Raw genomic sequence first — 14,710 nt, 5'->3', positions numbered from 1 at the left:
GTGACCTTGGAGGCTCCTTGAAGAGTTATTTTTCTGAGAGCCAGAAGTTCTCCATCCCTCTAACCATTCCCAGACTTCCTCCTTGGTCTAGAAAAACAAGGATTTCCCTTCCGCCAGCACGTGCAGCTTGGCTGGAAAAAGCACTGCATACTTCAAGTGTTTGTCTTGGCGGCCCATTTCACTTCCAGAAGGGACCTGCATATCTTTGGCATCTTCGGTGTGAAGTCCGAAAGAATGTGATCGTCAAATTCTCAAACTTGAGTGGGGGGCGGGGGCGGGCAGTGCGTGCCGTTTGGAGGATAATGTCCCTGTCCCAGTAATTAAAAAATTCTAGCCAAGATGAGACACTGAGAGATGCCTGGTTTCAGTGGTCCTCCAGGCACTTTATGAGCACATTCAACTAAGAAATACTGTGACAAGGACCGGGGCTGTAGGTGTTTTTGAATTACGTCTTCGACTAAGAGGTTTGTAGTCTGCCCCTCTGCTCTTTTGGGAACCCCCAAAATGTGCACATTATTTCTGCACATGTGCCCTTCATAGTCTTCAAGTTTAGCCTCCAGGTCCGAAGTTTGCACCTGAAGCCTTTTGACGGTTGTTTCCAACATTTTTGTAGATTTTTGGAGCGTTGACACTGATTCTTCAGTTGCCTTGACCCTGCCCTCCAGATTACGTCAGTCTGCATGCATGTGGGTTTCCTCGGCCGTTACTGTGTCAATTTTTTTTCAAGCTCCATGTGAACCCCCTGGATAGCTTCTATTACGTCCACCAGGATTGGGGCCCCTCCCTCCGACTGCAGCCCAGCACCGTGTGGTGCAGCTCTTTCTTCTGTGCCATCCATCTTGGACTGGGCGAATTTGTCCAGCTTCGTCTGGTGGGTCTGCTTGGGCCCCATAGCTGTGGACATCTTGGCGGCATTGTCTCTTTAAAGCAGCCCCAACAGTGCTCAAGGTGCTGGGGCCACAAATGTGCAAATCTGGCGTAGTTGCTGAGTTGGAGCAAGTGGTAACTCCCAACCTACCACCTAACTGCGTTGGTGGCCGGCCACGCCGTTAAACATTTTCAAAAAAGGCGAACAACTCTGAGTACCAGGGCCTGCGACACCGTTGTTGATCTCGCAAGCACCAGGCAGCGCCGAATGCACCCCTAGCACCAGGCCACAGGCAGAAGAAGCAATCACTCTCAGGATCTCCAGCCCCGTAGGCCACACATTCAAGAACAGAGGTTGGTAATCCTTCAGTTGTGGTTATGTGGGTATTGGCACTGGATTAATGTTCCGCTCGCTCCGTGGGCACCCCTGGATCACACCAGCCGCGCCAGAGCGCTTTGAAGAAGGAGGGGGAGGCTGGCAATGTTTACTGCCCAGGCACCCAGGCATCCTTACAGTGTGGGCGCTGGATATTGGGTGCGACAAGTGAGTAGGAGGGGGGGTGGGGAGGGAAGCACCACTCTCCCCCCACACCGCAAAGTTAATGCTTTGCCATCAGGTCGCAGGGTGCCTCGTGTCTCAGGATTCCCGGCAACAAAACTCCAGGCCACACAGGCTTACCGGCCGAACTCTGAGTCACCTCGGGGCCGCCACAGGACCTCTATGCTGGTCGCCGAAGAGAGTAGGCAACTGCATCCGTGATTCAGGCAGGCGGAACGGCCAGGGGAGGTCACAGACTCGTTCTCATGGGCTCACTATTGAGAGTGGAGGCGGTGGGAGGCTCCACTCTCTGCCGTCGTCACTGGGACTCCCTTCGGCTCACGGCGCGTCGCAATGCCTGTTGTGATGGCTCTGTCTAGAGACGTCAGAGCTCTGCCAAACTTGGACCGGGTCAGCTGTAGGAGTAGGGGAGCACGGGACCGTCGGATTTTCTGGGCTTAGCGGATATTTGAGCAGATATTGGTGGACTTAGATCACAGTCGCACGGAGCTCTACATCTTTGCAGCCATCTTGGTTGTCGGCTGGCCACGCCCCCCCTTTTGGAACTTTGTTGGAATTTACTGATGCCATTCCACCAGCATCGGGAGATACTGTTGAGTCTGGAATGCCTTCAACAGCGACTAGTTACAGAGGGACTCCTGCACTTAATGTCACGGAGAATTACTGATGACAATGGAAAGGTCCTTTGGTGATGGGCTAAGGAATTCCTCTAGAAGGCTTGAGAAGAGAACACAGACAATCAGTAAATTCAGCCTGGAAAAGATGGGTCAGTTGGGGACGGGATAAGGATCCTTTGAGGGTCAATCTTATTCGCAATCTGAACTTCTTGTTGGAGCTTACTAGGAAAAGGTTGGCTAAATTCTTTTCCTTCAGCCACATCAACAGGTCACATGCCAGTGGATGGGACCCTGGTTGAAGAAATTCCAGTGATCAGGAAACTGTTGAAAGGAGCCTGTCTCACTCTGCCTACAGAACCAAGGTATTCAGAGCTATGGAATGTGAATAGAATGCTGAATCAATTTTTAATGTTGGCATGAAAACAAGTATCTGCCCAGGAAGGAGATATCAGGTTTGTTGGCAAAGCACTACTGAATTTGAATATAATGCTGAATCTATTTTTTATCTTGGCAAGATAACAAGTATCTGTCCAGGAAAGACATATCAGGTTAATTGGCAGTGCTGCTAGGCATGATTTCATGTAGAGTCAGATGTCACAGCTCTTTAAATTTCTAGAAGAATGTTCATCCCAAATGGGTCATGTTCATGGTGTGAATGCAACCTTACTTTAAACCAAGAATAATATCCTACTTTCAGACAATAATAAACAGTGTGTGGTACAATGCCTTAAAGCTTATAAGAGTACGGCAAAAGTGTCCCCCCCCGCCTCCCCCCGGAAGAGAATCAGCTTCTGATTTCTTCGAGGAAACCTTTCAAGGTGGTCTCATCCCCTACAATTGACTTATAAGTGATAAACAAGCATTGATGTGAGCACACGTAAGGCCCACTCAGCAAGGCGGAGGTCAAGGCATCTAAGGCTTTTTCACTTGGAGCATGGCTAGAAGATATTATGAATGCATTTGACTCGGAGGTACACTCCACTTTTAAAAGGTTCTAGTTTTAATCATATGGCCTCCCTGGTGGTCATCAAACTTTAAACTAGCAACATTTTCACCTTCAGTCCTTGCATAGAATATAAATATAAAATGTCTTACTATTGTAAAGGAAATTTTCAGTTCTATTAAGGGCACAGAGGTGAGGATTATTCCTCCCACAGAATCAGAGAATGTGTTCCCTCCCATCTTGGCTTAATGCTAGTTTTTGTTTTGGGAAAGATGGTTTTCTTTGGTTATGCAGAATTAACTGCTGTATTTAATATCATTGTATTCATGCATTAATATGAACATTTTGCCTGTAATAATTTGCTTAGTAACAGCATTTAGCGTTCTCTCATAGAGAATGATCAGAAGGAGGATTATATATGCTTGGTTTAGAAATCTCACCGGCTGTTGTGCAAAGAAAGAGGGGACACAGGAAGCCAGGAGGCCTCTTCAGTGGGTAGAAGCATTGTGAATGCTTATTACACTTTTGACATCTGCCCCACGTTCCATTGAAAATGTAATTGTGGAAATGTGGTTTTTGGCTACTGGATAAATAAATGAAGAACGAATAGCATAATTCTCACCCCAATGTCCTTAACAGAACTGAGACTTATCTCCATGATAACTAAGACATTACCAATTAATCATTAGATGTTTTAGAACTGCACATAGGCACGTTACATGGAAACGTAAATGCTTATGTTTTCTATAGCGGTCCAAAGCAACAAAGAATAATGAAACACTACTTGATTGCATTAGCTCTGGCTAGGACACTTAAAACTGCAGCAGGAGCTCTTTAGTAAATGAGGGCCTCATTTAGAGGTTTTGCCATTGGGCAGTGCAGCAGGCCTTCCTGCTGCGCTTATCTACGGCAAAAGAAAAGGGCGGGAATGCACCGTATCTATACGATATGTGCATTCCTGTCCTTTTCGCAGGCGCACAATGGGCTGCCGTGCGCCAGCGCAGGCACCTTTGCACCATGGTGCAGGGATGATTATTTTTGTACAGGAAGGTAAACTTTTCTGTACAATAATAATCACTAGAGGCTCTTTCCTCTTCCTATGTGTGCTGAAGAATGCAGCATATGTAGAAAAAGGAAAAACGAGCAGAAATAAAGATATTTCTCCTTGTTGTGACTCCCTTATGCCTCCCGTGGGAAGGCATAAGCTTTTGGTGCAGCCTCAGATTTACAGGTTCTCGTTAATCTGGGGCAGAGTTAAAAGGCCATGGATGTCGCTGGGAACACCCCCAGCAACACTCATTGCACGCCCCTTTAACACAGAACACTGTGCTAAAGCGACTGATATTTATCAGGCAGAATTAAGCCAAAAGAACTGGCTTAGTGCTGCTTGATAAATATCACACAGGTTTCTGTGCCACGGAACGTCACAAAAAGTGACATTCCAGAGGCGCAAGGGGCCTCATAAATTAGACCCCTATATACAGTATACGCTCTGAAATTATTCAGGTAACAGTTAAAGTAATACAAATTTAAACATTGTAATGAAACAATTATATTAGATTTCATAAGTGACTTTGATTGCTTTTAATGTTATGAAAAATACATTAGAACCTTATAAATATGAACAGGATCAATTAAAAACTACATTTGCATTGCAAGCTGCTTTATCGGAATGGAAACCAAAGAGAGTTTCTTGGAACCTAATTGAAAATGTTGAGATATTTAAACCCAGGAATTTCAGTGATAATCAAAAAATGCTAAGTAAACAAGATTCTACATAGCTTAATTTCAATGCAGAAGTTTGAACCGCTGCCTTGTGCCACTTCTAAAAAATAAAGTTTTGCATTGTTAATTCATGGGTTTATTATGATGCCCATGAATGTTTTTCAACTTGAAGGGTGTTATGTGAAACAAGCTGCTCGAAGGTACACACAGCTGGGAAATTATTGTTTTAAAAATACTTGGGATATTAAAGAGGCTCATGTATTTTCTGCTTAAGGAATAACTTACTATTTTTACATACATCACCAATCTGTAGGTAGGTAACTTTCCAAAATGAATGCAACACAAACAGTGCCAAGGCAATTTGTAAACTAAAGGTATCACAGAAAACGGAGATCACTGGAATTTTTGAAAACTATGAAGAATTGTTCATATATTATTGCTGTTCAACAAGAGAAGTTACACATATTTAGGGATGACAAGCGAAACAATTGTGTGCTGTGATTATATGTTATACCTTACAACAAGACCTAGTGACTACACTTTGATGGCCAAATATTAACATATTTTGATAAATTGACAAGCGTAATACTGTTGTTATCAAATTAATATGTTGTGCTAGAATCAGAAAGCAATTAAACTGTAGAATAGTTACACATAGTGTAAATACAATTACATAATTATTACATACAGCATATTCATTTTCTCTAATTAAAGTTTAGAAACTATATTTCATGCATCAAACAAGACAGACATAATAACACAAATAAAAGTAGCAGGAAAAGGGATGTTAGACAGAGTCAAGGATACACAAGGGGCATCTTTGCACACAGTATTTTATATAGTTTCCAATGTTTTCCCAGAATTGGCTCATATTTTATTGGTGAGTGTGATTGCATTATTTGTGATATTGATGTTAAAGAGATGAAGAAACTCAGGAGACCGAAGAAGATGCAAGTTGATTAAAGAAATGGGGTTGCCTTCAACCCGCAACCATATAGTGCACTTAACTAATGGTTAACTTGAGCTTTTCTTTCTTGAGAGTTGTCGTCCTATGCAAAAGGTGAAGGTTGAAACAGTGCTCCCTTAACCCATTGATGGAGAAAACACCATGAAGCAATATGGTCTGAATTACTGAGTAACAGTTTAAACCTGCTGAGCTTTTGTTGCCGCCCATGAAGCCAGGTCAGAATTTCCCTTTACACTACATGACAGAATGGATGAAGTAAATTACATTACCTTTACCTTGCTTGTAATTGTTAAAGAAGGTAATGCATACAAGACATAGGTAAATGATTTTCAATCTGATGATCGTTACACAAGATGAAGGTGCTGTGTGTGGAAGGGCTTTCCTAGTAAGACATACATGGTGCATACAAGGCAAGCATGACTGCATGCCAACATGAGATCACTAACTCTTTAGAGTATGTATGTGTGTGTCAAGGTTAGACACTGGAAATCGAATATTTTAAATGGCAATGTTAACAGAGCGTGTCTGATCGTCATATTACTTTCGGAACTTAGTTTCAGAACTGTAAGTTGACATTAGTCTTGCCAACAAAACAGAGAAATTAAATGTTATGCTCTTCGATAAACAGCAGGACTATGTGCAATGATTAGAGCTACAAGGCCATTTAGCATCATGCAAATCAGACTGGGAAGGAAATAAAAATTGCAACATTTTCCTGCCTTCTATGTGCTTCTGCAATGGTAGCATTGCTAGTGTTCAGGAGCTATGATATAAGAGGCTGAGCAGGGTTTCCCTCCCCCATCTCCATAACAATCTTTGGATGAGGAGGTATGCACTTGGCCTGGGTGAAATTTTAATTATGCAAACACAAGGAGATGATGGACGGAGCACTGAAACTTTTCAGACGCTCACCCCAGTCACAGATCTGGGTTGAATCCATCATCGTTCTTTAGCTTACTTCACCACCCCAGTTCAGAAATGTTAATTATGACAGACTAATTGGAGTAATTTAAGTGATTTTGAGTTACTCTTTTAATGCGAATGTACCGAACATTACACAATTACACCTTTTGAATATTTATGGGTAATCTGGAACAAAATTCCTACTGCAGGAGTACAGGAACAACAATCTTAGGCTGCACTAGCGGCGGCTGTTTGGGTTCTGCTGCATTCGCTCTATTTTTACAAAATGCTTCGTTTAGTCTCATTTGGATGCCAGAGTGCATTGTATGCTAAGAAACAGCACTAAATGCTGGGTTACGCTCCTCGAGTAATTCTGCATAGTCTGAATAACTTTCCTGCAATTTTAAATAATTACTCTATAGCTAATTGCCCGAGTTATGTCCATCCCTACAAATAACACTGAGGATGTGTGGGGGGCAGACATGAGGAGTTATTGTTTAATGGACAGGCTAAAGTAGGGCTGTCTGACTGTAGGTGCGATGTTGTTCTAAGGTATGCCGGGATACTTCTAAGGCTTGGCATATAAATAGGTAGGGAATTCTAATTGCCATTTAGCCACTATAATAACCATAATGCTGATAATAAATATGGAGATATTATTTAGGGGCTGAGGTAATCTAACAGCGGAAATAGGGATGCGTATTATAAAATGTTTGTAGCTTTTCTAATCTTTACCTTGTTCTATGTTATAACTGCTGAGATTACCGTAATGACTACTTTGATTCTCATATGTGCAATTTATGTACTAATAGTGCATGATGAATAACCTTTTATTTTAAAATTCCAACAACCGTGTGTCTATTGTTTCTAGAGGACAGGGTGGGCATCCACATCTATATACAACCCCCCTGCAGATGAGAGTTACTCTGACAAGGTTGCCTAACTATTGACACTCCTTATCTGAATGAGCATTACTTGTTGCAGTAAGGAGTAAGAGGCCCCTGCCTGGTCTCCTTTCCTCCTTAAACATTATGCTGATGGAGCAGATTTCATCTGCAGTCATGTATTGTTTTATTTTTTGTGCTTCAGACAGGCTGCATTTAAATTGCCACGCACATTTTGGTGCAGGTTAAAACCAAGGCACATGAAAAACATGAAAGTGAGGCCTATTCAGTCTGAAATGCTTTTGCTGAATTAACATGTGTTTTTGCAATGTAGAGAAAAGTGGCCTTTTTAGCTTTGAAGATTAATAGAATATGTTTCTCTCTTTCCCAGCCCATCCCATGCAATCTAAAATTCAATATTTCTGTCTTAAAGGACTTTGACTTGTTGCATATTTTGATAAATATTTTCAGTTAAATAACACCTCTTTTTATAATGTGTGTGAATTAACAAATGCACCAAACACTACACAGGGGACTAAATGCTTTTTTGCATGAAAAGCTATCTAAAACACTAAGGCATGTCCCTGTGTGCGCTGTATGTTACTGTGTGCACTATATTAATTGTGTGTGCTTTTAAATTTTACACTAAATGCATGAAAATGCTATGTGGCACATTTCACATTTATTTTGCATGTTGTCATAAATAATAGAAAAGCTGCTTTTCACTAATAGCTTGGCTAGGTAAACATTTATAAGGGGTATTAGTATGAGGGAGGGAAACATAATGGGCTGATTTACATGAAATTAATATTATCTTTGTGTTTGTTTTATTTTTGGGGCCTACAATTAAATGGCTGCCTGTGAATCCAGCAAGGCTATGGCTTGCATTAAAGAGAAGAGAGCATGCGCAGACTGTACCAGCTTTCCTAAAGGAGTCAAGGACACTTTGAACTTTGTACATTCTTGTGATTCTGCCAATGTACCAGTGTTAGTTAAAAGTGTCCATCTGACTACGCTGTGGAAGGAAGGAAGCAAGAGAATTAGAATGAAACATTTTTCTTAGTAAATGTTGCAAATGTTTATAAATGTAGTTGTTCATGTATGCTTCTTTTGTTAAAACTGGTAAAGTCAGGATTTTAGAATGAGTCAGGGTATTGAGAACTCATGCCATCATGACTGACCAATCACGTACAGGTTTTCCTGAAAGATGCTACATCTTTGTGTAGTCTGCCAATAATTAGGGTATAAAATAATGTCCTCTCTGGATGGGGGCTGGCGTTCTCAGCTCAGCTGGCTTCTTGCTCATTTTGGCTTAGGCTTTGCGTCATTCTATGGGTTAGGAACGAGATCGTCACGGGTGCAGCCTTGGGCGTCCAAGGAGAGTCAGGGGGAGGTTTCTTGCTTCCACGTCATATATTGGCACTTCAGGCCACATTCCTTTGAGCCCTGTGAAGGAGGGGCTGCTTTTCTCTTTAGACACAGACAGACAGAGAGTGCAGTGGATCAGGATAGAATTAGATGCTAAACTTTAAGTTTATGCTTTGACTAATTAATTAGGTCTGAAAAGATTTATTTGTCTTATGCATTTATTTCTCTTAATGGGAGATTTTTGCCAACTATTTAATTATTGATTAGCTTTGCAAGACTATTTTTCTTAGTAACTCTTTAAGAATTTTGACTGATATTTTCGCCACATTTTCATAACTACATGTAATGCTTATATGCAGACTGTAATGTGTTCTGTATTATTGATATTTTTCCTGTTTTCCAAATTATGTAACCTGATTGATATTTTACTAATGAATAAAGGGTCAGAGAAAAATTAACTTTTGACTAGAAAATAAAACCCTTTAAAATACTCAACAACTCTCTTTATTGGCTTACAATAATAATTGTATTTTGACTGTTCATCTTTATTTAAAATCTCCTGAATGTAATACATGGTGTGAAGGGCCCAACACCTTTTGAGCGGTAAATTAGAGGTAGCATGAGGGTTTTGCATTGAGAAACTACCAGAAGAAATTACCGCTCCATCAATGCTACATATATTTCCTCTTGGGGACCAGGAGATCTACCTGGGTGTGCATCCTCTGATACGTGGGAATCACAAGAATGTCCTTGACTTCTTTCTGTATCACAATCAGTATTACTCTGATCGGTTGGGCACGCTCGGTTGGTTTAGGGATGGACTGCTTGGCCAGCCTCGGCTGTTGCTTCTAGCACAGAGCTGCCACCACGCATTGACTGGCCGACTCGAGGCCCCTCCACCCTACCCAGCAGAGCAAATGCCGAGCGCCCCCGGCAGGTGCCACCCGAGTTTGAAGGGGTCGGGTGGCGCCAGGCCCTCGGATGCTCCCACCCTACAGGTCAAGCTATCCTGGCTGATGATGGCTGATAGGAAGAAACCGGTCCTAGGATGCTTGATTTCGGTCCAGGGAAGACATGGCTTGGCAGTTCAGGCTGGACTGTTCCCATGAGGCCCAGGGTCAAGACTGATTTGCTTGTGGCCATGTCTGAACTCGGGTGGTGTGGTGAGCAAAATAACTATGGATTAAACCCAGATCTGTGACTGGGGTGAATGTTTTGCCATTGTGCAACATTCCGTCCATCAATTGTTGTTTTTGCATTTGTCACCCCGAGTGGGATGGGTATGCTCAGTCGTGAGTCCCATGCTCTCCATGCCACTGGAATCAAGCTATCCTGGCTGATGATGGCTGATAGATAGAAACCGGTCCTAGGATGCTTGATTGAGGTCCAGGGAAGACATGGCTTGGCAGTTCGGGCTGGACTGTTCCCATGAGGCACAGGGTCAAGACTGATTTGCATGTGGCCATGTCTGAACTGGCGTGGTGTGGTGAGCAAATTAGCGATGGATTAAACCCAGATCTGTGACTGGGGGTGAATGTTTTGCCATTGTGCAACATTCCGTCCATCAATTGTTGTTTATGCATTTGTCACACCGAGTGGGATGGGTATGCTCAGACGTGAGTCCCATGCTCTCCATGCCACTGGAATCAAGCTATCCTGGCTGATGACGGCTGATAGCCAGAAACCGGTCTTAGGATGCTTGATTCCGGTCCATGGAAGACATGGCTTGGTGGTTCGGGCTGGACGGTTCCCATGAGGCACAGGGTCAAGACTGATTTGCATGTGGCCATGTCGAACTGGGGTGGTGTGGTGAGCAAAATAACGATGGATTAAACCCAGATCTGTGACTGGGGGTGAATGTTTTGCCATTGTGCAACATTCCGTCCATCAATTGTTGTTTTTGTATTACAAAGTATTGCACCTCTGTTGCCTTGAGCTGTCTAATGGTTCTAAGTCGAAGTGGTACGTCCTACTGTGTCTCTGCTTCTTCCTCCTCCTCGTATCGCCCTGTGTTGTGGCGCGGCGGGTGTCATCTGTTCCCAACACCCTGTCTCTGTTTGAGAAAATGGAATGCCTGTTGCAGGTCGGTGACACAGTGTGTCTTTCCCTCTGCCATCACTTGCATGATTGGACAGTGGTCGCCCCCGGGATTGGTTTGGGTGCGAGGGAATTAGTGGCACGGTCACGGATGCGTATATCGTTCCTGCATAAGCGTACCTCTAAATCCTCCACCTTCACCTGAAGAGTATGCAATCTCTTTTCCATCTTTTTGTGCATCACTGATTTGGTTGTTAGTACATCCTCAGCATCAGACACTCTCATCTCTAATCTCTAATCTCTCTGTATGCTTCTCCAGTTGTTCAGTCATTCTGCCCATTCGAAATGAGAATGCATCTAGCTTCCCATCTATCTTCGTCAAGCTACGATGCATGGCAACCAGGATCTGTCTCAATTCGGGGTCCGTGGGAGGGTCATTGGTCTCCAACCCTGTTCCAGGTGTGGTCACGTCTGCTTCACGTGGTCTGAGTGTAGTGTGCAATTCAAATTGGAGCTACGGCTGGGTCTTGTCAGTTTTGCCCATCATGCGATCGCCCACCACCCTACTACTTTTAACAACTGGTATACACCATGACTATAAGTCGCAATATAGACTAACCCTGGGCGTAGTTTGCGTAGCAGCACTACACGTAGCTTCACGTAGTATACTTTGAACTTCACGTAGTACTGCATAGTGTAGCTGATGGCACTGCGTACTTGTCTGCACTATGAAATTGTCAGAACTCCCCGGCCGCTGGTAAATCACTGCCTGCAGCTCGAAACTGTATCGAGCAGGAAAAACTACAATTCCCATGATTCCTCGCGCGTCGCGTAGGAGTGACGATATGCGACCAGGAAGGGGATATCTCGGCGTTAGTGGAGAGACGCCTTGCCGATTATTCCTTCCCGGCGAGCAAGGAGGATTGCTCGTGTAACTTGCTCTTCGTTTTGTCCTGTCTTGGATGGGCTGATTTAAGCTCATCGGATTACATCTTGGACTTGTTTGGAATACTTGGTGGGGCTTAGGAAGCGCCCGCATTCGGTAACCGGTATTCTGATTCCTGAACCTCTGTGCACACCGCCTTATTGGATTACTTGGGAGGGGCTTAGGAAGCGCCCACATTCGAGTTTGGCGACCTGCGAATTAAGGTTTCCCCGTTCTGGGGAGGTGCTTGTGTTGCGCTACATTTACATTACTGTGTGTGTTAATTTCCCCGTTTGTTGGATCTGTGTCACGGTTGGATACTGAGGCTAAGTATCCTTGTACTCGCAGCAAAGTGTGGTTCCTGTTTTTCCTTGCAGAGACGTATCTGCTGGGGAATTAAGTTTGTTACAATCCGTGGTTTATGCTGGGCTGTTCTTTCTTTTGTTTGTTTCTTTGACTGCGGAAAGATACCCTATAGACTCCCATTCTAGGTGGTTGAGAGACACATAGGGTGCTCAGTGCACTTGCTTGAACAACATTTATCTCCACATCGGAGGGGAGGTAGTTTTTCTTTTCTCTGGAAAGAGTGATAGATATACGACTCCTTACTGGCATTCAGGTCTCCTTCCATTCCCAGTAGGGTAGGTGTTACCGTTATTCTCCATATATTGTGCTTTCGAACCCTATCTACAGAGGCGGGCAAGAAGGGGCATATTGATGGTCTTCTTTCTATATTTAAGCAGGAAAGTCTGGGAATTGAGAAGAAGCCTGTTCTGTCACTCTTTGTTTCAATATACCTGTATGGTCTATCAGGTGGGTGTAAAGCATAACATATCTGATAGAGGGAATTTAGGTCTAGAGTGACTCTCCCATTGATTCCATGCTTTATATGTTTACAGGTATCCAGCTCCAGTCGCCCAGCTGTTCCCCTCCGGACTTCCCTATTTTTTTCCCCCGCTTGATCTCCTTAACAGTCTGTGTTACTGACATCCAGACTTGGGATGATCTAGAGGTGGGCCCCTTTTATTGCATCGATCCAACCCTGAGGAGCGACGACATCAGGCCTGACAGAATAATCGGCCCACGAGTTCTTCTCCTCCTGGTTGTATCAATTGAAGGGATGGCCACCTTAGACGATGTCCTGGCAGCGCTAGCTTTGGTACAAACAGAATTAGCCGCCTCACAACAAGCGACCGCCGCACTGCAGGCGCGGTTTGATGCCTCACAGCGTAACCCTTTTGATGCAGGGGCCCCTGCCCCTCAACCTGCCTCAGTAGTGGTAGAAATGTCTTCCCCTGTTCCCTTGGCCCCCCCTGAACGATTTTTGGGTGATAGAAAAAAGGTACAAGTATTCATGACCCAGGTAATGTTACACTTCACTTGTAAACCTAAGTGTTTCTTAACCAACCAAGCCAGGGTTTCTTTCCTGATTTCCTATCTGGGTGGAGAGGCAGCTCAGTGGGCGGTACCCATAGTGAAGAATAATGACGCAATTCTCTATGATTGGGATCTGTTTAAAGCAGAGTTTGAAAAGACTTTTGATAGGAGGGCTGAAACGTTTTCAGCAGATAAGGAATTACTTGTTCTTAAACAGGGCTCTTCCGACTTGGTCACTTACCTGAACCATTTTAGGAGGTTGATAGCGGAAACTGAGTGGCCTGAGGCAAAGCAAATGGTTCTGTTCTACCAGGGACTCACAGAAAACCTGAAAGATGTCATCGCTCAGGTTGAACCACAACCTACGACATGTGCTGCCTTTATTGATTTGGCTTTACGTTTGGACCACAGATTACGGGAAAGAAAAGGAGAACAAGGAAGAAAGGACAGACCACTTCTTTTGGGTGAAAAACCGGCTACTGGGGAAAAGCAGGAGGGAAAAGCAGAACCAATGGAAATCGGGGTAGTTCGGGCATCCTTAACCCCGAGTGAAAGAGAACATCGCCGTAAATTCGGGCTCTGCCTTTATTGTGGAAAGAAAGGACACTTCTTAAGGGAATGTCCTGTGAAACCTAAGAGTGGTCGATACCGGTCAGGACAGACTGCAGTGTCCACAGTAGAAAAGGGGTCGGAAAACTCCAACGCTTGAGTCTACCAGAAGGGAGTAACTCGAGCACGCATTTCATCCCTTCAGTGACAGAAGAGAACTACGGGGGAAACCACCTCTTCTTTCTGGACATGGAGTTGTGGATAGATCACACCCCCAAGAACATCAGAGCTATGATAGACTCAGGAGCCACTGGCTGTTTTATGGATCTCGCGGAAGCACGACGTTTGGGGGTGACTCCTGTCACCAAGCCTGTTCCTGAGGTCGTCTTTGCTGTGGACGGACATGAACTGGAATCTGGCCCTATCAGCCAACATACGCCTGAATACGAGATGTGGTATGGGGAATATCATACGGAATTCATATCATTCAACCTCATTCATGCCCCTACTTACGGGGTTATATTGGGACTCCCATGATTGAAAAAACAAGAGCCCACCATCAGTTGGACAGATCAGTCTTTGACTTTCCGCTCCGATTATTGCCAAGAACATTGCCTTCGAGAGAATTCACGCCCTTCTGGGGTTCTAGCAGTTACTCACCACATCTCCACGGCCGCAGAGAAAGATGTAGAACTACCTCAATGCTACCACGAATATGAAGAGGTGTTCAGTAAAACCAAGGCTGAAGTGATCCCTCCGCATCGTGAATACGACTGCCGTATAGATTTAAAACCGGGGTCTGTGATTCCCTGTGGCAGGATCTACGCTCTATCCCAACCTGAAACAGAACATCTCCGGGAATACTTGGATGACCTCCTGAAGTTGGGATTCATACGGCCCTCCAGATCTCCAGCGGCTTCCCCGCTTTTTTTTATCCCTAAAGCGAATGGGGAATTACGCTGCTGCATTGATTACAGGGCCTTAAATGC

Source organism: Lissotriton helveticus, chromosome 9, assembly GCF_964261635.1.
Source record: "Lissotriton helveticus chromosome 9, aLisHel1.1, whole genome shotgun sequence".
NCBI classification, from domain to species: domain Eukaryota; kingdom Metazoa; phylum Chordata; class Amphibia; order Caudata; family Salamandridae; genus Lissotriton; species Lissotriton helveticus.
Note: the sequence above shows the minus strand (reverse complement) of the source record.